This window comes from Rousettus aegyptiacus, unplaced genomic scaffold, assembly GCF_014176215.1.
Source record: "Rousettus aegyptiacus isolate mRouAeg1 unplaced genomic scaffold, mRouAeg1.p scaffold_m13_p_8, whole genome shotgun sequence".
NCBI lineage: Eukaryota > Metazoa > Chordata > Mammalia > Chiroptera > Pteropodidae > Rousettus > Rousettus aegyptiacus.
The window spans coordinates 11,012,896-11,036,276 of record NW_023416311.1 but is presented as its reverse complement, the minus strand read 5'-3'; the positions used below and the strand labels follow the sequence as shown (position 1 = coordinate 11,036,276).

Here is a 23,381-nt window from a genome sequence, read left to right as displayed (position 1 = left end):
TCCAGTCCACCATATTGGATTCACCGTGCTGGATCGCTGACCCAGTGTTATGACATCTTTTGATTTTTTTTTTTCAAGAGTTAACAGCAATTTGGATTTTTATGTACTCCCTGTTCAATCCTACTTCACTCATCTTTGCATCCGCAAGGCTCCGAAGATACGGCATTTCTAACTCCTAACTTAATCTCGTTTGAGACTAATCTTTTTAACACGATGTGAAATTTGGAACTTTAACCCTTCCAGTGGGACTGCACTTCGGGTTTATTTTTTTTAAAAAAGGACACATTAGATACTCCAGTGTGACAGTGCAGAAACTCATAGAATGTTAGAGCTTGAAATGACCATCTTGTCTACCTGTTTTATTTATGAACGATGCTGGGGCTCAGAGAGGAATGTGACTTGCCTGAGTCACACAGTGAATATCACAGCAAAAACCAGAACAAGGACATCCTGAAAGAAAATTTCCACTGAGCCATGCCCCTCCCTGGGTATCTACTTGCTTTGACCATACTTCCCCCCTACACCCACCCCCACTCTCCTGGATTCTGCAGTAGTTTTCAAAATCCACTAACTCAGGGTTATTGCCACATGGAATTAGACAAAGCCCAGGACCCTGTTTTTAGCAGCGAGTCAGGCTGTTTGATTTGAAGCTCCGTTTCTCTTTGATATCCTATTTTGATTCCTGGCCAGAGGTTTCAACCACTAGTGGGCCTTATGATCACAAAGGCTTCCAGACTCCTAAAAAATGATTTATTTTATCTAGCTCTCTCCTGCCGGTCCTGGTGTTTGTGTAGATGGGGCTGCGCTCATTCTACAGTGTTATGTATTCCTACCAGCTTCAGTGCCAGGCACTCCTGGGTCAAAACACTCTCAGTAGTGTCTGGATTTCCACCGTTTCATCCCTGAAGAACATGGAGGCTGTTCTACCTCAATGTAGAGCTAGGTCCAAGTCATTGCACCAGCTCCCAGAGACGCAGAAGCTCGAAAGCTGGATTCTGTCCCCCTAGTAGAGACAGGTGAGTCTAACAGGTGAACCGGCAGCGTGGAGATTCCACTGAAATGCTCATAGTCTCTCCAACTCCTGGACTTTGGTGAGGTCACTATAACACAGACAATAAGCCATTCCTCTGGCATCAGGAATGGAATGTATCCAGGTTGAGGACCTGACTTTAATTTGATCTCTGTATCCTTGGGACAAGGCTACGTAGCAAGTTGATTCTCCAATAAACCAAGGTTTGCCAATGGATGGTTCAAAACAAACCAGGCCATCAGGACCAAGGTCATTTGAAGGCTAAAGGGCAGACATATTTTAGAAGAAAAAAGGCAGTTTTCCTTTGCAAGTAATACAATTCAAAGAGTTTAGCCCTCTCTGGTATTTTAAAAGGAGAAAAATTTAAATGCGCATCCTGATTGGTAGGTGCAGAAAAACAAATGGAAATTTCTTGGATTGAAATGAAGAAAGAAAAGAAGCAGCAACTATCATTTATTAATAATATATATAGATAATGGTAACTAGCATTTAGTGAGCACATGTTAGATACCCAATACAGTGATGCTACAAGTTCATGTGCATGATCTGAGTGAAACTTACAGCATCCAGAGGAGGTGGGTGCCATCATTAATCCCTTGTTACCTAGAAAACCAGAGTATAGAGAAAGCAAGGAGATTGCTCAAAATCATGGCACAAAACTAGCAAGGTCAGAGCTGGATTTCAAAGGCAGCCAGTCTGACCCTAAGATCCGCTCCTTTACGCGCTCCTCAGGCCACACACGATGCTACACATTTTGTTCACATTCCACAACCTATCACGAGATGGATGTGAAGATGCCAAAATTACAGATGAGGAAACAGAAGCACCGATGTTAACAGAGGGAGCTCACCTGTCAAGCTCACCTGTCTCACAGGGGTTTGGTACTCTCCTAGAGGGGAATAATCCATCTTCGAGCCTCTGCACCTCTAGGAGCTTGGGCGGTGACTCGATCTAGCTCTCCATCAAGGCTGTGATACAACAACCTGATAATTAATGTATTACACAGAGGTCTGGCAGATTTCTAAAGCCAAATTGTTCGATTTCCCATCAGAAGTAGTTTATTTTACCTAAATGGCATCATGATCATATCATGGCAGATGAATATCTTAACAATCTTTGTTCCCATAATTCTGTGTTTAACTCAAAACTGCCTCAGTTCACACATACACACACACAAACCCCTCCCATCCTCCAAACACCCCTGGCCCCCCCTGGCATCCGATGACCTCATGGAGTGAAAGGGGCCTTCGAACCACTTTGGCAGGCTGACTGTAGGAAGCCTGGATCTCCCAGAGAAACTTGCTACAAGGAAATTGCTAATTATAACCCAAATTGTATTTGACTTCTGCATCTTTGCTTCACAATGTAACATTGTAATTTAAAGAGATTGTTCCCTGGCCTTTTTTCAGGGAAGAAATTAACTACCATTTTTTTCACTAAGAAAAGCAGTGGTAGTGGCAATGACAGGAGGTGGGTTCCGCCCCCTCCCCGTTTTCCCTCTAATTGGCTTGCAAGTGGGAGCGAGGTTAGCAATTATGCAAGGAGTCGCCTGGGGTTCCAGGCGGTGTCTCTGTGTGACACTCATCTGGTGGCTTCACAAAACAGAAAGAGATGATGGGGGTGAGGCAGGCTTGGGGGTTGGAGGCATGAGCCCAGAAGAGTCTTCTTGATTCTGGGTGATGGTGGTTTGGAGACAAGAGGGAGGCAAGGTAGGTTAGTTGGATTTAGGGACCTTCTCCTGTTTTGAGTCACTGATGCTCTTAGCAGTGAACACTAGAGAGGACCTGGTCAAAGGCTGGAAACGGGACTTAGAAGCAGTGTCTGGGCCTCAGAACCTTGGCCGTCCTTCTGCTTGGTCCAGCCGTCCGTGGGACCCAGAACCCCTCACCGGCCTTCCTTCTTCTCTCTGCTCTCCAGCTTTCTCCGAGCCTTTAGTATCAGCATTAAGTAGCTAGGCCACGGGTTGGTAAACTATGACCAGTAGGCCCATTCTGGCCTACAGCCTATTTTTGTCAATAAAGTTTTATAAGAACACAGGCACACCAATCCATTCATAAATCGTCTATGCCGCTTTTGCTTTTGCAGAATTGAGTGGTTGTGGTAGAGACACGGAGCCCACTAAACTGAAAGTACTTACTATTTGGTCCCTGAAAGAAAAAGTTTGCCAACCCCTGATCTAGGCCAAACTTTACATATCATTGCTCTCCTGGCTTTATTTAGACTCAGGCCTGTTTTGTTGTTTTGTTTTGCGCGTTTATTTATTTATTTGAGCTCATGAATGGAATTAATTGCCTATATTTTAAAATGGGAGGTTTTACTATAAAATCTGGCTTTCATTAGAAAACAGGAAAATCTAGTAAAACATAGCGATGACGTGCTAATGTTGAGGACGGGCTGTCACCAAGACCGTTTGCCATAGTCCCCACCACTCCCTATAGCGTTTCTCCAAGCTCGCCTCCCCATCTGCATGGACTGGCCCTCATCGGCATTTGAGTTCGGCCATGTCACCTGGGTCTTCTGGATTATTTTTGGATATGAAATATTTGCAATTTCTCCACTGGCTGATGAATGACATTTCTTTATTCTTTCCTCTCCATCAAAGTGGACTTCCGTTTGTGACTCTGGCAAGAAAATAAACACGTAATGCCAGAATACAGTGAATATCAGAGTTGTTATATCAGGAATATAACATCCCCTTCGACCTCCAAATACACACACACACACACACACACACACACACACACACCATGTTTTCTCAAAATCCTTCTTCGGAGTCAAAACCTATATAAGTCACTACTGACTTTGATTTAATTCAAAGCAGGATTCGTAAATGTCGTATTCTTCTATCACAATTGTCGTTATTAATAGAGTAAGTAATAATAGCATTGGGTAACGTATTCAGGCTTTACGTCCTGTAATGCTAAACCTAGTGGCAGGTGGTATTAACCCCGTGTCACAGATCAGGAAACACAGAGACTCGAAGAGGTTATGCGAATAAATTGTCCTCGGTGGCACCACCAGGAAGTGACGAGTGTGGAACTCAGATACGCCACCTGAGCGCAGCTCTGTAAATACCTGGGCGCAGACAATGGAACCATCCCTCAAACAGGCAACGGATGCCCAGCTCTGGAATTGACATGCAGATTGTAGTAAGCCCCCGAATCGCTTGTTCCACAGCCAGAACAGCTGATGCCAAGAAGAGCCTCCGAAAGCCAGATCCACTGAAGGTCAGGTTCTGGCACACAGTCCTTTAAGCATCTTCCGCTGCTCTCGACGAATCTGCAGAGAGTTCTTTTTCCTCTAGCCTTAGCAAGCTCAGCAGAGGGAGAATTTAGGGTGAATGAGTGTGGGTCAGGAAAATCACACGTTTCCTTTTCAAAATAAAGAGTTCGGAGGGTGGGAAAATACCCACAGTAAAAGGAAGGCTGAATAGAATCACGTCTCACGTGGCAGCCTGATTGCAGCGTGGAGCCCAGCCTGGGCTGCGCTGATGCCCTGATGTGTGTGTGCGGCTTTAGGGAGCCCTGTGATTGCCCTTCTGCAGCTCGGATACTGAGTCCTACAGGCTTTCTGAGGAATCACAGTCGCCTGACATTGGTGCTGAGCCCTTGGTAATGACACCATAGACATGAGGTAATTACAGATCTGTTATTTCCCAAGTCAAGCTAAGTGGACCTCTGATTATTATTCTGAGTATAATAGGAGCATAACTAACACTGAAGGGAAATTGTACTTCTCTATTTTATTAACCACTTTTATATTCCCCTGTGCATGGCTATGATGCTATGAAATCTCCTTAAATGTGATATTACTCAATATAATACAATAATAATGCACACACCGTAATGTATTGGATTACTTTGCAAACAGCTCTTGTGAAATTGAAATTCCCATCACTTCCCTGGGCCAGCTCGGGGCTGCTGGGCTCGCAGGCCCTTTTTGTGGCCAGGAGCCTGGAGCCTACCTTCACAGTCACTTAGGTTTCCATAGCCGTAAGCACTTGGCCCACATCATTTTTATTCACGGTGGGGATGTGCGCGAGCCACGTCCCAGCCTTCTCGCTGTGTGTTGCAGCTCAGAAATGCAAACGGTTTTTGAGACCTCAGCATACTTTTAAAATGAACTGGGTTAGATGGCATCAGGAAGGAAGTAGCTAGTTAGAAGCGAGGCCCTCCATGCTGGAATTCAATCCTAAAGTATTTGCAATGGCCTTTGCTGGAGATTCTAGCACATCTTTACTCTTGCCCCCAGCTTCTGTTCATTATTAAGCCCTTTCCGGACACCGTCTCAAAGCCAGAGCTGGTGCTCCCTTTACATGCTGTATGTGCCTTGAAAATTCACCCCTTGAGCATCTAAAAAAAATTTTTTTTGAACGCTTAATATTATGTCACAATATACCGTAATCTATTAAATGCACATCCTACAATTTTATAATAATTGAAAACTTTTAGGTTTGCAGTGAGGTTATAACCTCCTCAAGGATGGTACCATACCTTGTCATTTTTATTCTTTGTCAAGCACAGCACCTGGCACAAGATAGATACTCGACAATCATGTGTCGTTTATTTATTCGTGAATATTTCTTGAGCGTTTACTTTTGGAGAGGCACAGTGTGGCCTTGGAGGTACGGGAGTGAATGACAGACATGGATTCTCCTTCAAGGAAATTATAATCTAGTACCCTATGTATAGGATATAAACAAACAAAGAAAAATCACTTGCATGATTAAATAATCACATTTGTGGAAAGTACCATAAAGGAAAGGGATAGGGGCTTTGCAAGAGGACACGTGTATCCCGAGCATGACAGGGACACTGTGGTCGTAGTTTGAAATGGTCACGGCAAGAGTATTTACACCATGGAAATTGGTAGCTATAAATCGAGGGTTTTTTAAAAAAATTTTGTTTTCTGTATAGCAGTTGGTTGTTGACCAGTTACCCCCATACCCACATTACCATATTCAAGAGAGAGAAAGTCAGGGTGTCTCAAGGGGTTGGGGGGACAGAGAGAAGAGGGCCCAACATGAGGACAGAGGAGTGAGCGGAGAACGCTCACACAGGGCCTTGTATGCCATTTGGGGGTCCCATACTCATTCTTCGGATACCGGGAGGCTGATCGTGGCGTTTATTAAACAAGGTCATGTCGTGATTAAATTTCGATTTTAGGGAGGATCTAACAGCAGTGAAGGAAACGGATGGGAGGGACACAAGAAAGGGATGGGAGGAAGCGGCAGAAAGAGCAGCGAGCAAGCCGTCGCACTGGGCCAGACGAGGGAAGACAACACGAACTGGTGTGGCGTGGGCAGAGGATTGGCTGTAGGACGTACGAAGGAGGACGGGACGGCCCCAAGTTTAGGCATGAGTCAACGATCACTCTTATAAAGCTGAATTCTGGGGAAGGTGAGGATCATTCCCCATGGAGTAGAAGGAATCGAGATCCAAATGTTAAGGTGTGTGTCTGTCTGTATGCGTATTAACTTGGAGATGTTTGTGGGACACCAAGACATACCATTAAGCAAACCTCTATTTTGTAATCTTTAAAACGGACAGAATAATATCTCCCATGGTGGCTGTGATTCTTAAATGGACTGATATATATATGCAAGCACTTGGCATATAAGCGTCAGGTGATAAAATTTAATTAATCCTGGATTTCTGACATATACAATCCGTGTCTTTTAAAAAGTTGGCCAGCCAGACTAGAGTTAATTGGTAATGTTTTAGGTTTGGTCTGAAACGCAGAGTTTTCTACAACTGAGTCACAGTGTGTAGTGTCACTAGGGGACAAATGTGGAAGCTTAAAGTCTGCAGTTCTGGTTCCAGCTTGGGCATTTGCTTAAGCAGGTCACTCAGAGCAGTGGATAAGATCACCAATTATGGTGCCAGACCGCCGTGGTTCAAACCCTGCTTCACCACTGCCTAACAAGTTAAGCAAGTGACTTAAGCTCCCTGAGCCTCGATTTTCAAGCAGTAACTGTCTACTTCCAGGGCTTTTGTGAACACAAAGAAGGTATTTCAAGGAAAGCTCTCATTAGTATATCCAGTGTATGATTGACAGTCAGCGGGAGCTATGATTAGGTATCGCTTTGAGCCTTGGTTTTTCCGTCATTCAAATGGGCACAGTAATGGGCACAGTAATGCTGTGCCTGACTCCTGCAGTTAGATAACTAACAAATGACCCAAGAATTGCAACAGCTCTTTGTAATATGCCCCTTTTGCATGCATGTGACAAGTTTGGGGTGCTGTAGTTCCTTGGAATTTAATCCTCAGAATGGCCATCGAGCATAAATGTCATGAGGTGCAAACTGAGGCTTGGAGAGTCACGACTTGGTGACCTTCCCAAGGTCACATTGTTAGTAAGTGGAATAACTGAATCCACGCCCTGCGCTAATAGCCACAGCTCTGTACGACTTCTCCTGCAGCCCTCGCCCAAGGGGCTAGAAGAATGGAGAAGCCACTGGGTTTGGGGTGAGGGGTAGAGGAAAGGTGTAGTTGGTTCTTATGTGATCTATCCATCCTGACCTTGCCGAGGGAAGTAGGAGCCAGGAAGCGCTGGCTTCTGACATGACTTCGCGCGACCCCTTATCCTCTCACCCACCCCCGGAATGGTGTTTGGGATTCCCAGAGAAAGCCAGAGACTAGCCAGAACACCCCCCACCTCACTGCACATTTCCAGTTGGATGCAGAATAGAGCCTTTGGAAAGTATGCATTGGAAAACAGTTCCGGATAAATTAATTTCTGTGATACATAATGCATGAGGGGAAATCCATGATATTTTTAAACAATGGAAATGAGAGAATCTGCCTTTTGGGCATTGATCCCAATTGCATTTAACTAAGAAAACATTTATCAACACCTACTGTGTGCCAGGTCCTTGCTGGGAAACAGAGATGAATCAGACACAGTCTGTGCCCAGGAAAAGCGAGAAATCGATGGAGGTGCCTGCTGATGATCAGCGCTGGCTTAGACCTTGAGACTGGGAGACGAGGATTGTCATGAAGGAGCACACCTCCTAGCAGGGAAGGACGAGAGGATCCGAGAGTGCTCGTCTGCCGAGAAAGGGTGTCCCCGCCTGCGGCTCTAGTCGTACCATTTGCTCCCATTTGTCCCTCTCCTCATCAGTAAGATCCTTCTTTCAGTCCTTCTACCTTCCTGCCCCTCTGATGCCAGGATCAATCAATGAGGAGATGCAGCCCCAAGAACCACACAGACGCTTCTTAAATCTTTGAGCCCCTTCAGTCATGGGCACGTCACTGGAGTTTCTGAAGATAGCACTTCCTTCACTACATTTCAGGGTTATTGCGAGTGAATGTTAGAGATAATGTATAGAAGCCTTGATTGCAGTAGTTTGCATGCGATGCTAATGCATTGATGGGAGTTGCGGCGGTGACCATGTTGACAACAATAACCTTGACAAAGACAATCATTTTGAGAGGCGTGTTCTGTACTGTTGATCCTTTAGCTCAGTCACTGCTACTATGTTCAACTACGTCAACTCTATTGTTACTGCTATTATTGTGTACACTGTTGTTGTTATTACTAGTTCGATGGTAGAGGGTTCATTCACAATCATTCGTTGAGTGCTTACTATGTAATGGGCACTGAGGATTGAAGAACCAGCAAAACCAGGCATGGTTTCTGCCCTCAGGGTGATTATGTTCCATTAGGAGAGACAGATGAAAGAAGTAAATAATATCAGTAAATCATTCAAAACCATAATGTGTGCTTTAGTTATTCATTGCTGCCTAATAAGCCATCCCCAAACTCAGGGACTTCACCACTACTTTATTTGCTCTCAGTTGTGTCCTTCAAAAATTTGGGTAAGGCTCAGCGAGACAGATCAGTTGGGTTCATTCACTCAGCCATGTTTACTGGTGGTTGGGCTGGGCAGTAAGTTCCAAGGTTTCTCTAAGATGTCCATTCCTTGGTGACTGTCAATATGGCCCCTCTCTTCTTAACTGGCTTGGATTTCCCCACAGCACGGTGGTCTCTGGTTAATCAGATTTCTTATATAGACATCCTCACAGCATATACATGCTCGCATGGTGCTGGGTTTAAGAAGGGCACGTCCCAAGAATGAAAGTGGAAGCTGCATCTCTCTTAAAGTTCAACCTTGACATTTGCACTGGGCCACTTCTCCCCAGTCTATTGGCTAAAGTCAACCCAGTTTCAAGGAGAGGGAAAGAGACTCCATCTTTGACCAGGAGGAAAGGCAAAGAATGTGCAACTGTCTTTAATCTGCCATGATGTCTTTGGCAATAAACACCTGCTAGGTTGAGAAAGAGCATAATGATAGAGGGACATCAGGTCATGGAAGCCTTCTCAGAGGAGGTGACTATTAAGCTGTATTCTGAAGGATGAGAGGGTATCAAGCATGAGAAGAGAGTGGGAACAGCATTTCAGGAGGAGGGAAGAGAGTGTGCAAAACTACATGTTCCATCTCTCTGTAATCCCAGTGCTGCCTTTTCCCCCAAGTAGGAGTCTCTTCTTGACGGTGGGAATAAGGCAGACTATACAGAGCTTTTGGACATCTGAGAAGCCCAGGTAAAATCCCGTCCCTGTTGTGTGATCTGAGGCAAGAGTTAATGTACAGAAATCTGCAGATCTCAGTAGGTGTTCCATGATGGCGATTATATTTGTATGTATTTCCAACTGGGATCACCCCAAATACCACACTTGATGACTTGCAGCCAGTTATGAGATGGTGCTAACAGCCGTTGATGGCCAGGGTGAGGTAAGATGCAGGGCACACAGAGGACATGGGGACTGTTTCCAGCCACAAAGGACTAGGCAGAGTAGCCTGTTGCCTGGTAACCAAGCCCATGGTCATACCCAGCTTGTTGCTTCTGCCCTCCCCAGCACACTTCAGGTGGGGACCAGGGAATGAAAGGTAGGACAGGACTTTTTCTCAGAACTATAAGAATTTAACATATAAATAGATGAGAAGAGACAAGATGATGACTCCTTCCCCACGCTGGCCTATCTCTCCCCTGTAGAAAAGAGCATCTTTGGTGTTAAGTTCTTCTGGGTCAAATCTCGACACCGCCACTAATTCACCGCATGGCTTGGGGAAAACTATTTAATCTCCCTAAGCCCTTAAGCATGAAGGGCGCGCCATAATCGACAGCTGCTACTACTTCCGTTATTGTCGTGGATGCCATTATCGTTACTCCTTTGTGGGTTTTTTATTATGGTCAGTGCTTGGGGTGGCGGGTGCCTCATTGGTGAGGATTCTTCCAACCTCCGTCTCCTCCTTGCCAGCGTAGAGCTCGCATGTCACCCTCCAGCCTTGGCATGTCGCTTCAGCTCTTTTGGTTTCCTCTGGACCCCACCATCACCCTTGCGCAGGACCCCTTGGTCTCCACCTGTAGTGATTTTTTCATAACTCAAGGAATTCGAGATAAGACAGCGTGGCACCACGGGGGTGACATGGCTCAGAGAGTGGCCTCCCACACAGATTCCCCCTCATCGCTCCTACAAGACTCGGCAGGTAACCTACCCATTTCATGGTATTTATCACGAACCACAAAATTAGGATAATTAAAGTCCTCCTCTCAGAGGGTGGTCATAAAGATGACAGAAGTCAGTGACTGCAAAGTTCTTAACGCACGCCAGGCACACAAGATTTATTCAACAACCATTGGTTGCTTTTGTCTCTGCCATCTCTTTGGTTGTTGTCATGGACACAAAAGACATATATAAACCTGCTCATGACAGCCAAGACCTCTTCAGGCTGGCCGTTAGTACCTGTTCCTGTCTCTTCTTGAAAGTTCAATGAGGCAGATCAGTAAACACCTATGAGACACTTTACAGAGAGACCTAACAGCTAGTATGACTATTTCCATTTCAGTAGATTAGAAATCTGAGGCTCAGAGAAGCCTTATAACGCTAAGTGACGGGCCTTCCCTTAGTGAACTCTTGTTAATTCTACGAGTTGACAGGCTGCGTCTCTCAGAGGGTCAGATGAGAGACACATTGGAGTCTACCTCGCCCCAGGCCCAGGGTGTTCCCGTTCAGAAGAAGCTCCCCACCTGGAAGTCCAAGGCTCTGACAGCTGATGAAAGCCCCTGTCCACCCCCTACCACTGCACACGCCCCGGGAAGAAAGATAATTCACCCTAATTACCCAGAATGCATGTTTAAGGACAAGTACAAAAAACTCTGAGGTTAAAAATAAATGATTCAGCAACATCGCACGAGGCAAATTCCCTCAGAAAGAAGAGTTTATCGCTGACAATTCTAAAAGGGAACCTTTCCCCATTGTTGGCTACAAATTCAGGTCAAAGGCCCAGACACACCTGTGGCACACTTCCCTTCACTCCAGTTTGGCCAAGAAGGAGCCCTACTGGGAGAAGGTTCTTACCTCCTGTTACCATGTTATCCTGTATCAAATTATACCATAAGTGTTTGTTTTCATCTTTTTTTTTTTTTGACACGTATCTTACTTAAAATCGAGTGGTCATTCTCCATTAGGGTAGAGGAAATGCATCTCAATTTGCTGTGAAAATCTAGTCCATTCCACCTTGAGTGTCTCAGATACCGTTATATTAATCAACGTGTTGGGTTTACCCCTTAATTGATTTCTGACATAAAAGGATAGTGATCTATTTTCTGGAATACACTTCAGAATTGACAGAACATGGGCCGTGCGGGCCAAGTCACCACACTCTTTCTCACTGACCACGTGGCCTGTGAGCGCAGCACTTTTTCAGAGTCTCAGGCTCTTCGTCTGGCAAATGATCTTGTTGATTGTCATGGGGATTAAGTGGAACGATATGAGTGATTTGGGTGCTCAAGGGTGTCCCTGAACTACCTAGAGCAGCAGTTCCCTGTTAGAAATGGCAGAACAGATTTCAATGATGTTAAGTGTAACAAAGGCTGGAACCCAGAATATTCTGGACCTGCTTTTTCACCTCCCTCTACCCCCATGCGGTGCTATCCCAGAGAGATACACATGGGAAAATTGGCCAAAGGGGAGACCAAATACTCTCTTTTTGACTATCTAGGGCAACAAATATCCAGATATAGGGACTTATAACAGGAGCATGGCACTTAGGCCCGAAGGAATAAGCAGACATGTGACTCTCTCCTAGCTTGTCGCCTCATCTTCCATCCTAGATTGCAGGTCTGCAGGTTTTTCCACACAGCTACAAGCACAGAAGAGGAAGGAGGGAGAAAAGGGACAAAAGAAAAGAAAAAGAGAGAAAGGAAGGAAATGTGAAAGGGAAAGGAAGTGCAGAGTGAGAGAGACAGACAGACGGAAACAGAGAGAGAAGCTGGACTTAGCCCATCATTTGTTTTCTTTAAAAAAAAAAAAACAAAAAACACAAAACAGCAAGGGATTCAAGTGACGTTGCCGTTGCAGGTACTGACAGCTGAGACTCGGTGACTCTGCCTTCCATAGATTGAGTCCCAGTGAATGTTCGGAATGATCATACAAGCAGTTGTCATTCTTCAGAAGAAGGGGCAGGGCAGGAAGGCCAAGCACAGCGCTGTCGCAGGACCCCTTCTCCTCCTGTTCCTGCCTCCAGCTATGCCCCGGGGACAATGTTTAAGGAGCACAAGCCCTGAGCTACTGGATGTGCACCTTGGGTGTGCGGGACCGAGGCCAGTGGGAACCGAGCATGAATACGTTCACAGAAGAGTCTTCCGCAGTCAGCCAGACACAACGTCACACGAGGGTTTAAGAGCCAGTGTTTTGAATGGTCTCTCTGCTCACCGGAGTGTCACACGCTAGGAGACATTTGGGTTCTGATGTAAGATACGAGATTTCTTTCAGACCTGCTTCTGATCACGATAATGGTGGTGCCGGCAAGTGTCATTGCCAAGGACCCATTAGATGCCAGGCGCTGACCCGTGTATCAACTGATGTCAAAACCCCTGCTTAAAGTTATCTGTCCCTTTTTCGGATAAGACAAATGAGTCTCGGAGGGGTTAGACGGTCTTTTACGCCCACAGTAATGCAGCCAGTTGAATGCAGCCTTATGCACGTTACGATCAAGAACCATGCGTCCAAACCCTTGCTCACTGTGCTTCCAAGTTTGCAAAGTGGGCTCCATACTATGTAGCAGGTTGAATAGTGTCCCCCACAAGTCTTGTCCACCTGAAACTTCAGAATGTGACCTTGTTAGGAAATAGAGTCTTTGCAGATATATTTAGGTAAGTTAGATGAGGTCATATTGGATCCGGGTGTCCCTAAGCCCAATGACTGGTGTCCTTATAAGGAGGCCGTGTGAGACGCACAGAGGGAAGGGCACATGACAGCAGAGGCAGAGTTTGGAGTGATGCCGCTCCAAGCCAGGGAGTGTCAAGAAAGGCCAGGAGCTACCGGAATCCAGGAAGAAGCGAGGAAGGCTCCTTCCCTAGGGCCTTTGGAGGGAGTGCGGCTCAGCCAACACCTTGACCTTGGACTTCCGGCCTTCAAAACTTCAAGAGAATAAAGTTCTCTGGTTTCGGCCACCCAGCCTGTGGTAATTTGGTACGGCAGCCCTAGGAAATCAATACACATGAATATTCGTTTCTCGAATTTGTTTTCTTTATGGCACTTAATTGCAACTCGCAATAATTTTCTTTGTAAGTTCACTACCTCATGCTGGACTGCCGGCCACACTGGAATGTCAGCTCCATGTTGCATTTTGTTCAGCATCCCTGTTCCCCTGATGCTTTGCTCAAAGTAGGTGCTCAGGAATAATGTGCCGATCGAGTGAATGAATGAATAGGGTTGCTGTGAGGATGAAGCAGGATAATATATATTCAAATTGCATCAAACAGTGTTTGGCCAAGGGCAGGCATGCGAGATAAAAGCTGTGTTGATTGTCATCCAAGGCCACAGTGATCTTTCCTGTGGCCCCTCCGCTGTGCTAAACACCAACAGGAACTCGATAGTTACACAGACTGAGAGAACCAGTCAAAGTGAAGGAAGGCTGTTTCTGCAGAGGTGGGTGGGATGGGAGCCCCCACCTCCTCTCCTGGAGCTGCAGTTTCCCTTTAAGGAGCCAAGCCCACCGGGGAGGGAGGCAGGATCCGGGCGGTGGAGAGTAGGGAAGGCAGTGAGTGCTTGCAGCCTCCTGACCCCTGAACCATTCTGCAGGAGGCTTTGATCTCATCTCCCTGCTCAACAGACACACGTTAGTCGATAATTCTGGGAGACATCAAAACCCCAGCACCAGCGTTCCCCACCCCCACCCTCTGCACCCTCCAGAAGCTGCAAGGCGCGTTCGTGGGCCCCGGATGGGCCTGCTCTGTTTCCTGGGGCTTAGGGTGCTGAGGCTACGCGTTTCACTCAGGCCAGCTCCGCCTTCACTTCTGTTTGCCTCTGACTCAGTGAATTTAGAAATAAGCCAAGTACCCCGAGTGGAAGAGCTGGACTTCATGGTGACTCGGTTTACCTATGGCCACTGTATTCTTCTTGGCTGTCTGGACCGAGGCAAGACATAGAGGGGGAAGGAATATAGGTCCAGGAGCTAGAAAACTTCATTAAGGTCTTGGCTGTGCCTTTGAAGACTGTGTGCCCAAGAGCAAGTCATGGGCCTTCTCCAGTCTTGGCATCTGGAAACAGAACCACAAATGTCAGCCCTGCCTACCCGACAGAGCTGTTTGAAACTCGCATGAGAAATAAGTCGTAAGCACGCTTTGGAAATCGGGAAGTGTTATAAAAAGTAGAAGCAGCGATTGCCATCAGTCCGTGACTACTGGGCTTATTAAAAAAATATATATATATATCAGTTACTGACCCTGTGTTATGCGTTGCAGATTGAGAGACAAATAAGACCCCATCCTTATAACTCTGTTTTAACTATGCAAATAACTCCTACTGATTACAGAAAAGATAGAAAACCCAAAGGAACAAATCATCATCATCATCGTCATCATCATCGTCACCATCATCGTCACCATCCGCATCACAATGATTTATTACTCCATTGGCCTTTTGTCCTCAGACTATTTGCAACATGTAACCCCCCCTCAAAATCAAAAATAAATGCAAATCCAAAGATGGCACACGCCATACTGTTTCCTGCCTCGCTTTCTCGTTTAAAACACCGTACATGTCTCCCCGAGTCATTTCATGTGTTTTGGCATTTTTTTCCCCCGATGGCCTCTTCCCGTTGTATTCCCGCCACCGTTTCGCCCGCACGCCGTTCACTTAGCCAGTCCCTCGCTGCTGAACACGTAGGGAGTTTCCCATTTTTCACCGTGGCAAATATCGCCGTGATGGATGTCCTCTTGCCCGCGTCTTTGCACACTTTCGTGATTGTTTCCGTAGAAAAAATTCCCAGAAGTAGAACTGCTGGGTCAGAGAGTAAAAAATGCACATTTTTTTTTTAAGGCTTTTGATAGTCAGATAAAACTAAAAAAAAAAAAAAAAAAAAATCTCCCTCCGGAAACATCATACCAATTTAAACTCCCACCAGCGCGGCATGGGAGTGCCCCGTCTCCCGAACTTTCGGCGGTCCAGAGCATTATCTCCGAGTGATTTAAAGCGCCTGCAGGAAGGAGCGATAACGGTTTCTAAACAGCGGTAGCTCGCACGCCAGAGCTGCATATTGGCTTTCAGCTTGATAAATACTTTCTTATAAGGTCATAAATATCGGCGGTAGCAAAGGTTAATGTAGTGTGCAACGCTGTGAAATTCAGCAGGCAACCTGCTAGATCATAATGATGCATTAGCGCCTTTCACCGTGAAGTGCGATGACTTACACAAAGTCTGTTTAGAAGTGGCCACTAACTCAACAAGTGCGTAATTGCGTTGGCTGGCACCACCGTTTCTGCAAACATAATTTATTAAGTGAGCACCTTGCCTTCCATGATATGCCAACAACGAGGAGAGAAGAGTTGAGAAGAAAATAGTGGATCTCACTGTGCATTTAGTCTATTTTTTATTTTTTGCAAGCCAGAGATACTTAGAAAGACCAATGTATTGGAGCAAAAATAAAGCAAATCGTCTTTTTCATGTATTAACAGTGAACTTTCCACAAGGTTGGCCATTTCGGAATCAGAATTGGAGCGGGCATGACAAATAGCTGCGCCATTAGAAAGCACGTACTTTTAGAAGTTAGACGTTTCCGTAGTTTAGTTCGTGTTTTGAAGTTTGCGATTCAGATCCCTTGCTCATTCCATTTTTTTATGCCGGTGGAAGCAGGTTTCGTGGTTCCTTGCTACTGTTCTTGGATTGGCTGGTACAAAGTTGCAACCTGTTACCGTGATTAATGAATGTGAAGGCCCTGTGTATTTTAAAGCAGAAGAGTGATCTATTCTGGTAGGAGACAAAGCGAAATGGATGACACCGCCAGCCACGGGCCTGTTTTGTTTTCCGCTCCCCTGGTGATGGAGCAAACCCCAGAGGTTGTGGACATGCCCGTAACATCTTCGCCCAGCTCAGCGTTTGCTCATTCACGGTGCCCTCCTCATTTGGATTTTTGTAAAAGAACACACTCTGTACAACAGAAATAAACTGGACGTGTGCATTTCGAGCAATTTATTCCATTCATTTTCAGTGACTATCCGCCATGTAAAATATTCTGAAACAAGGTTCTTTATTTTCTCTCTCTCTCTCTCTCTCTCTCTCTCTCTCTCTCTCTCTCTCACACACACACACACACACACACATGCACGCGCGCACACACACAGCGCGCACACACACACACTTAGTTATTTGTTAAAAAAAAAACAACTTTTAAACCTGGCACTGAGCACTGGGAACGCAGAGGTGAAGGAAACATACTCTATGCCCTGAAGGAGCACATCCCGGTCTAGTGGGACCAGTGTGTCTGTCAGAGGCATTCACGAGGCTCGCGAGCAGGATGCTATGGGAACCCAGACAAGTGAGGCGCAGAAGCTCCTTCTTTCCAGTCACAGTGTCTGCCTCTGTCACCCATGTGCCCCCGTTGCCCGTCACATCCCAAGGGAGAAGAGACCATTTCCCTCCGCAGTGTCCTCTATCCTTGACACCACCATGTACATCTCTATCTTGTGTCATCACCCTGGCTACTGAGTGGCAGGAAAACAGGGGAAATTCCAGGCGTGGTGGCGCTCCTGTGCTGCGACCCTTAATTAGGAACCCCCTTAATGATGCAGGAATTATTAGTGAAGTATTCACTCTTAAGAATCTACCTCTCCAGTTCTGGACTTGCGTTAAACTAGACTAAGGAAGATGCTGCCTCAAGGAGCTTATGTTCCAGGGGACCAAAGAAATACATCAAAGTATTCGCTGGCCTCGATGCTGAGACAGAAAGAGCGCTGAGTGATACAGGGTAGACGGGCGGGATTCTCTGAAGAGGTGACATTTAAGCTGATGACTAAGGATGAGAAGGTCCAGTTTGGCAAATAATGGAAGCAGGAGGCTCCAGGGAGAGGAGTCGGATAGGCAAAGCCGAGGCCTCGAGTTGGTGGTAGAGGGGTGGGGGACAGAGGTGCGGCTCTTAGGATGTGAATGAGCAAACAGGTGCTTGAGAGGTGGATACTGGCTAGCTGAGCCAGGAGTTTAAATTTAATTCCAAGAGCAATGGGAGGCTACCAGAGAGTTTTAGAGCAGTAAGAGTACTTTCTCTTGAGTCTTTTGTGTGTGTCGCGGGGCGGGGGGGGACAGGGGGGATTGGGCGGGTGGGAATGGTCTGGGCTGGAGAATATACCCTTAAGTGCCAGCGTCAACAAGTGGTTTCTGGGACTCCCCTGTCCATGAAGATTAATTTGACGATACAAATATCTGCTCCCAGGCTGGGGAGATGGCTCTTACGATGCCCAGAGGGTAGACTTTATGATCTGAGAGCACTTGGAATGTTTGTAGCTGCAAATCCACGTTGTCCCGTTGAATGTCTCTTCCATTTTTAATGAGGAGCCTGGAGGCACTGTATAAATAAAACGGCCAAATTATTAAATTATCACTCTACAGGACATCTTATATTAGTCCTAATTAAATGATGCTTTTCATATTAACAAGCAGTGCTCAAAAAAGGATTCCAATGTTTAATCCCTACCTAACAGAAGTAGGAAGGCTTAGAAATTTCTAGAACACGCACGACGCCCCCTGGACTCACTGGAGGGCACAGACGGTGAGTTTTTGGATAGTGTCCTGTATTTCACAGTTCTCGGGAACCACAATGACTGCCCGCTTCACTCAAACTCAGACACCTCATTGATCCAGACAAGAAATACGCAGGGGGCTTCTGCTTTCGCCTATGATGAAATAACAGGGCCTGGGTTTACATTCCCACCTTAACTAACTAAAAAAAATAGATGATAGACTAGATAGATAGATAGATAGATAGATAGATAGATAGATAGATAGATAGATGGATGGATGATAGATAGATGATATATAGATAGATGATAGATGATGATGATGATAGATAGATGATAGATAGATGATAGATGATAGATGATAGATAGATAGATAGATAGATAGATAGATAGATAGATAGATACATATAGATGATAGGTAAATCAGTCAACATATAAGGAACAATGGTTTCAGATACTGGACCCCAGGAAGCACTGAGAGAAGGGAAATAAAGATGAACCCTACAGCGTCCGCAGCTCACTGTGTAGAGTAGGTTGCCAGGTGCCAGGACAAGGAGCAGGAACCCAAGTAGTGAATATTTAGGGTGCACTTGCTGGGTATCAGCTATGAGATGCTGGGGATACCACCTCAATTGAGACAGACAAGACCCCTCTCTGCTGAGTTTCCATAAATAAATGGGATCATCTCGGCTAGCTCCATGGGCTAAGTGAACAGGCCAGCAAGAGCCAATCGTGAGCATTTCTTTCCAACTCTGTATGTCAGTGACGTCGTGATGGTAGCTTGAAATTGGCCAAGATGAGAGTATTGACACCAGAGCTTGTTTTTGTTGTTGTTGTTGTTGTTATTGTTAGTTTGTTCATTCATTTGCTTTTTGCAGAATTATCTGACCAATAAACCCTTTAGATAGAATGGTCGGGGAAGGCTTTGTAAGGGAGTGCCATTTCTGTTGAGACCTGAGGACAAAGAGTCAACCCTTCATGGGCCAACCCTCGGAGGAATGTTCTGGCAGCAGACATAGCATGTGCAAAGGTCCTGTGTCCACATCCTGTTGTCTTGTAGCCTTTCTAACGTTCACTGTGGAAGCTTCACTTTTCTCTGCAATCTTTAACGAGTTTTCATTCTACTTGCATATCAGCCATTTTAATCTCATGCCTTTTTTAATCTCATGCCAGCACAGTGGGGAGTATCTTTACATAGTTATCATACCATGATCCTTAATTTTGTTTCAAGACTCTCCTCTTCATTCATTCTGAGTCTGTATCTTTGTTTTTTGTTTGTTTGTTAATTTTGTTTTTTTACCATTGTGGAATTTTACTACTTATGCCCAGGAATGCTTTTTTTATTTCTTTGTCAGAGAAAATGTTGATCTGTATCTATAGGTTTTCATGTAGTCTGTGACATTGTTTTAACAGTTAGAGGAGACTGAAAAACAAAAATAGGACTATTTCTTTAATATCCAGAGATGTAGAACTTCAGCACTGGAAGGTGAAAAGACTTTGGAAGGCATTTTCCGGAAGCATTTTCTTGAGCGCCAGGGTGTCTTCAGAGAAGCTGAAGAATTGAGCCTGAAGGAATGACCCCAGTGGACCAATGGCCTATGTGACCAGCGGGTCAATGTTAATTGATAATGATGCTTTTTATGGCAAAATATGAACCAAACCTTAACTCCATTCTTAATATGTGCCACAGAAGCATAAAGAAGAAATCCATAGTTCATGACCCTGTAAGATTTATGTCTCAAGCATTTTCAAGGCCTCATCCTTTTGCTTTGTTTTATTTTGCATGAACTATCCACCACTCTGAAATATTCTCCGGCATATTCCCTCTGTCCTCTCACTGAACAAATAAGATGTTCTAGGAGAAACAAGTTTCTTCCTTCCTTCTTTCTTTTTAAATCTTTCAATAGCTACAATTGTTGAAGGATAGATAGCCTAAAATCTTGCATAACAATTACACGTGATTATTAGACTCACAGGCCTGAGAAGCACTGCCGAACATCGGTGCTCACTCCGAAGGGAAGGAAGGAGCATATGGCAAAGTCTGCAATTCAAACGAAGGTCTCCAAGTGGTCCATGCACGAGGATGAGGATGTGGAGCTCATTGCAGAAGGTGCTGTTGGCTATTGCTCAGGTGGGGCTGTGTCATAAGCTGCAAGGGAATTCTTACACAGGATGGAGTTGGCTGACTCCACGTGTTTGGACAGTCACAGCCCAATCTTGATGAATCCATGAGCCAAGGAGGCTGGTTCTAGAGGCCAAGAAGAGACAAGATTCCTAGTAGATGGTGACATCCAGCCTCAGCCGTAGTCTAGGCTGTTGGCCTAGGTGGTGTTTTTGAAGAGTCCAGAGTCATTAGTGTTTGCCAGGTCTGTGCTAGGTATTGAAGACAAAGAATAGAAGGCCTGGGTCCCATTCTTTCAGAGCTCATGGATAATGGGAAAATTAATAGATAGTTTCAGTTTAATATGGTATATTCTAGGATAAGGCTAGGAGAAGGAAAAATGCCAGCCAGATAACCTCACAGGACTTTTTAGTCATCCCAAAAACAGCTAATCACCAAGTATTATCTTCTAGGCACCATACTAAGGCCTTTCCATGAATTATTTTAATATCCTTTTTATTGATTTGCAATCTGAGCACAGAAAGGTTAGCTAACAGACTCATGGTTGCACAGCATGTGGCAGAGAAAAGATTCCAAAATCAGAGTCTTGAGCTCAGCCTCTTGGTCATTCGCTGTTCTGACATGTAGCCAGAGTCACACAGACTCGGCCACGCTGGATGCTGTGTGCATCCCGCACACATAAAGGTGAGCAGCAGACTTTGAATGTCAATCAATTCAGGCAACTAACTCGGGCACCTTTAGCCCCCACCCTTTTTAAACCAAACCCCTGGCACCTATAACTTAGTGAGCCCCAATGTGGAACAATTTTTTATGGCTACTGAGTGTTCTGATTGCGTTTTCCTTTCTTATACAAAGCCAAACGCATGACATCAGACCTGTAATTCTGGCCACATTATCACCATGTTCTAACCAAGCAAACTTATTAGTTTAGACAATTAAGAAAATACAAGTTGAAAATACTTGTTTATTAGGGAGAAAGGAGTAACATAAATCCAAGACATTGGGACAATTAGCATTTGCAGTAATACAAATCAAGGAGATCACTAAGTAAATGAATATTATGTTTATTATTTAGCATTAACATAGCATTTTTGTATTAATTAAATGCCCGATAATTGTTTTTGGATGTTTCTTTCGGTTTAACTCCGATAAAGGACATTTGCTATTCTCGTGGGCTTGAGAGAGGTTTAAGTAAGAGCCCTTTAAATTGCAATTCACATAATCTTCCTATCCTTTTACTCTCAGCTCAGATTTGAGTAGAGAAAGAAAACACCCGGAAATCCTGCTAAAATGTAAGTCATTTCGTCTCCCTTCTTTGTTAAAAAGCCACTAGAGGCTCCCTTATTTCTCTCAGAGTAAAAGCCAAAATCCCATAAATGCAATTTGATATCCTAGATTGGATCCCACAACAGAAAAAGGACATCAGTGGAAAAACTGGGGACATTTTAATTAAATGTGTAGTTTAGTTAATAACAATATACTGTTGTTAATTTCTTTGTTTGGACAAATGTATGCGGTTAGTTAAGATGTCAGTTTTAGGGGACAGAGTGAAGGGTAGGGGAAAGTAGGTACTATCTTTGCAACACTTCTATAAATGCAAAATTATTTCAAAAATTAAAAAGGTTTTTAAAAAAGCTGAAGTTTTGGACATGGTTTCATAGTGTAGCGGTTAGCATGTCTGCTTTACATGCAGAAGGGCCTGGGTTCATGGCCCAGTGGAGCCACAGTCCATGGTCTATGGCCATGCCACCCTGAACAAGCCCGATGTCTGATCTTGGAAGCTAAGCAGGGTTGGGCCTGGTTAGTACTTGGATGGGAGACCGCCTAGGAAGACCAGGTGCTAAAGGCATAAATAATAATAAATAATAATAAAAATAAGGCCAAAGTTCTTACAGCAGCCTTCAAGGCCTTACACGACCTGTTCCTACCCCCTCGATAGATCGCTGATCTCATCACCTGGCCTCTTACGCTTAAGCTCACTGCAACAGCCTCACCGTAACTCGTGTTTCTACCCCAGGACGTTTGCACTGTCCATCCCTGTGTCTGGTCCTTTCTTACTTGAACTTCCCCAATGGCTCGATCCTCTTGTCACCTTCTCGAAAAGTATTCAGCGAAACATCAAAGCCTTTTTAAAACCCTCGGTCCTCACATGTAGTGTTTTATCTCACAGTGCACACACTTCTGACATACTCAGCTATGTTCTTATTTATGATGTGTTTATTTTTTTCCTCCCCTACTACAAGTTAAGCTCCTTGAGAAGGGGGATTTTCATGTACCTTCTCCACCATGCATTTCCATCACCTAGAGTTATACCTCATGCCTACTTAGTGCTTGATGGATATTTGCTGAACCTAAATATTAAATTCTGAGCTAAAAGAAGAAAGTAATACATGCTGGTCACTTGGAGAACTCGGGCATAGTGCTAGGCACCTAAGTATGTAATTCTGTAGAATTCTCATTACACCCTGAAATTTAAATGTTGTTACTGTCATGTATGAGGCTCTAGAATCTCAAGTTTTGTCCCAAGTCAGATTGCTCTCATGCCAGGATTCAGACCTGGACGTCCTGATGCTCATCCAGCCTTGTTTCTTGCACATCTACTGTCAGCCAAAATGACATACTTTCCCTCCTTTCATTAAAACCATGGGACTCACAGATTATAAATAGTGTAACTCACGGAGTCAATGGTTCATTTAATTCTGATCTTTTTCCACCATGGCAATATCATCCAAGGTACATATATGGAACATATTATTTTCCATAAAGGTCATAGCTAATTCTGGAATATTGTGAGTTGTTCAGAAATAATTTTATATGAAACTTTTACCTTCAGTTTCTTCTTCATGGGCCTATTTTTGTTTTCAGCTTCAACAATCCTTATGGATAAAGAGTTTCATTCCCAAGAAGGCTGTGTGACATCAGAGGTTGGCCACTGGCTTAGAAGTTCAAAGCCTTAGTTCTAGGGCCCACTCTCCTATTTGCTAGTGTGTGGACCTCCTCTTGAGCTTTAGTTTCCTCATCTATGAAATGGGCATAATTTTAGCAGCAGCTTCAGGGAAATGTCATGAGGATAAGTGATAGATTCAACATGAAGTGGTGTGCACGGCCATTATAATCTTAGCATTTGCTATTATTGTTTGGATATAACAGTATAAATGAGGATGTTGAAATAGACATTAAGTATTTTTTCCTAGAACCTTCTTAGTTCCAG

At 44.7% G+C, this 23,381-nt stretch overlaps 1 protein-coding gene and 1 pseudogene across 34 annotated transcripts in view; both read left to right on the top strand.

The window, feature by feature from the left end:
* RBFOX1 (RNA binding fox-1 homolog 1) overlaps positions 1 to 23,381 on the top strand; it is a 1,358,182-nt gene that overhangs the window by 1,191,976 nt on the left and 142,825 nt on the right. The gene's annotated exons all lie outside the window — the stretch shown is intronic.
* On the top strand, positions 21,904 to 22,019 carry LOC118607464 (annotated as a pseudogene).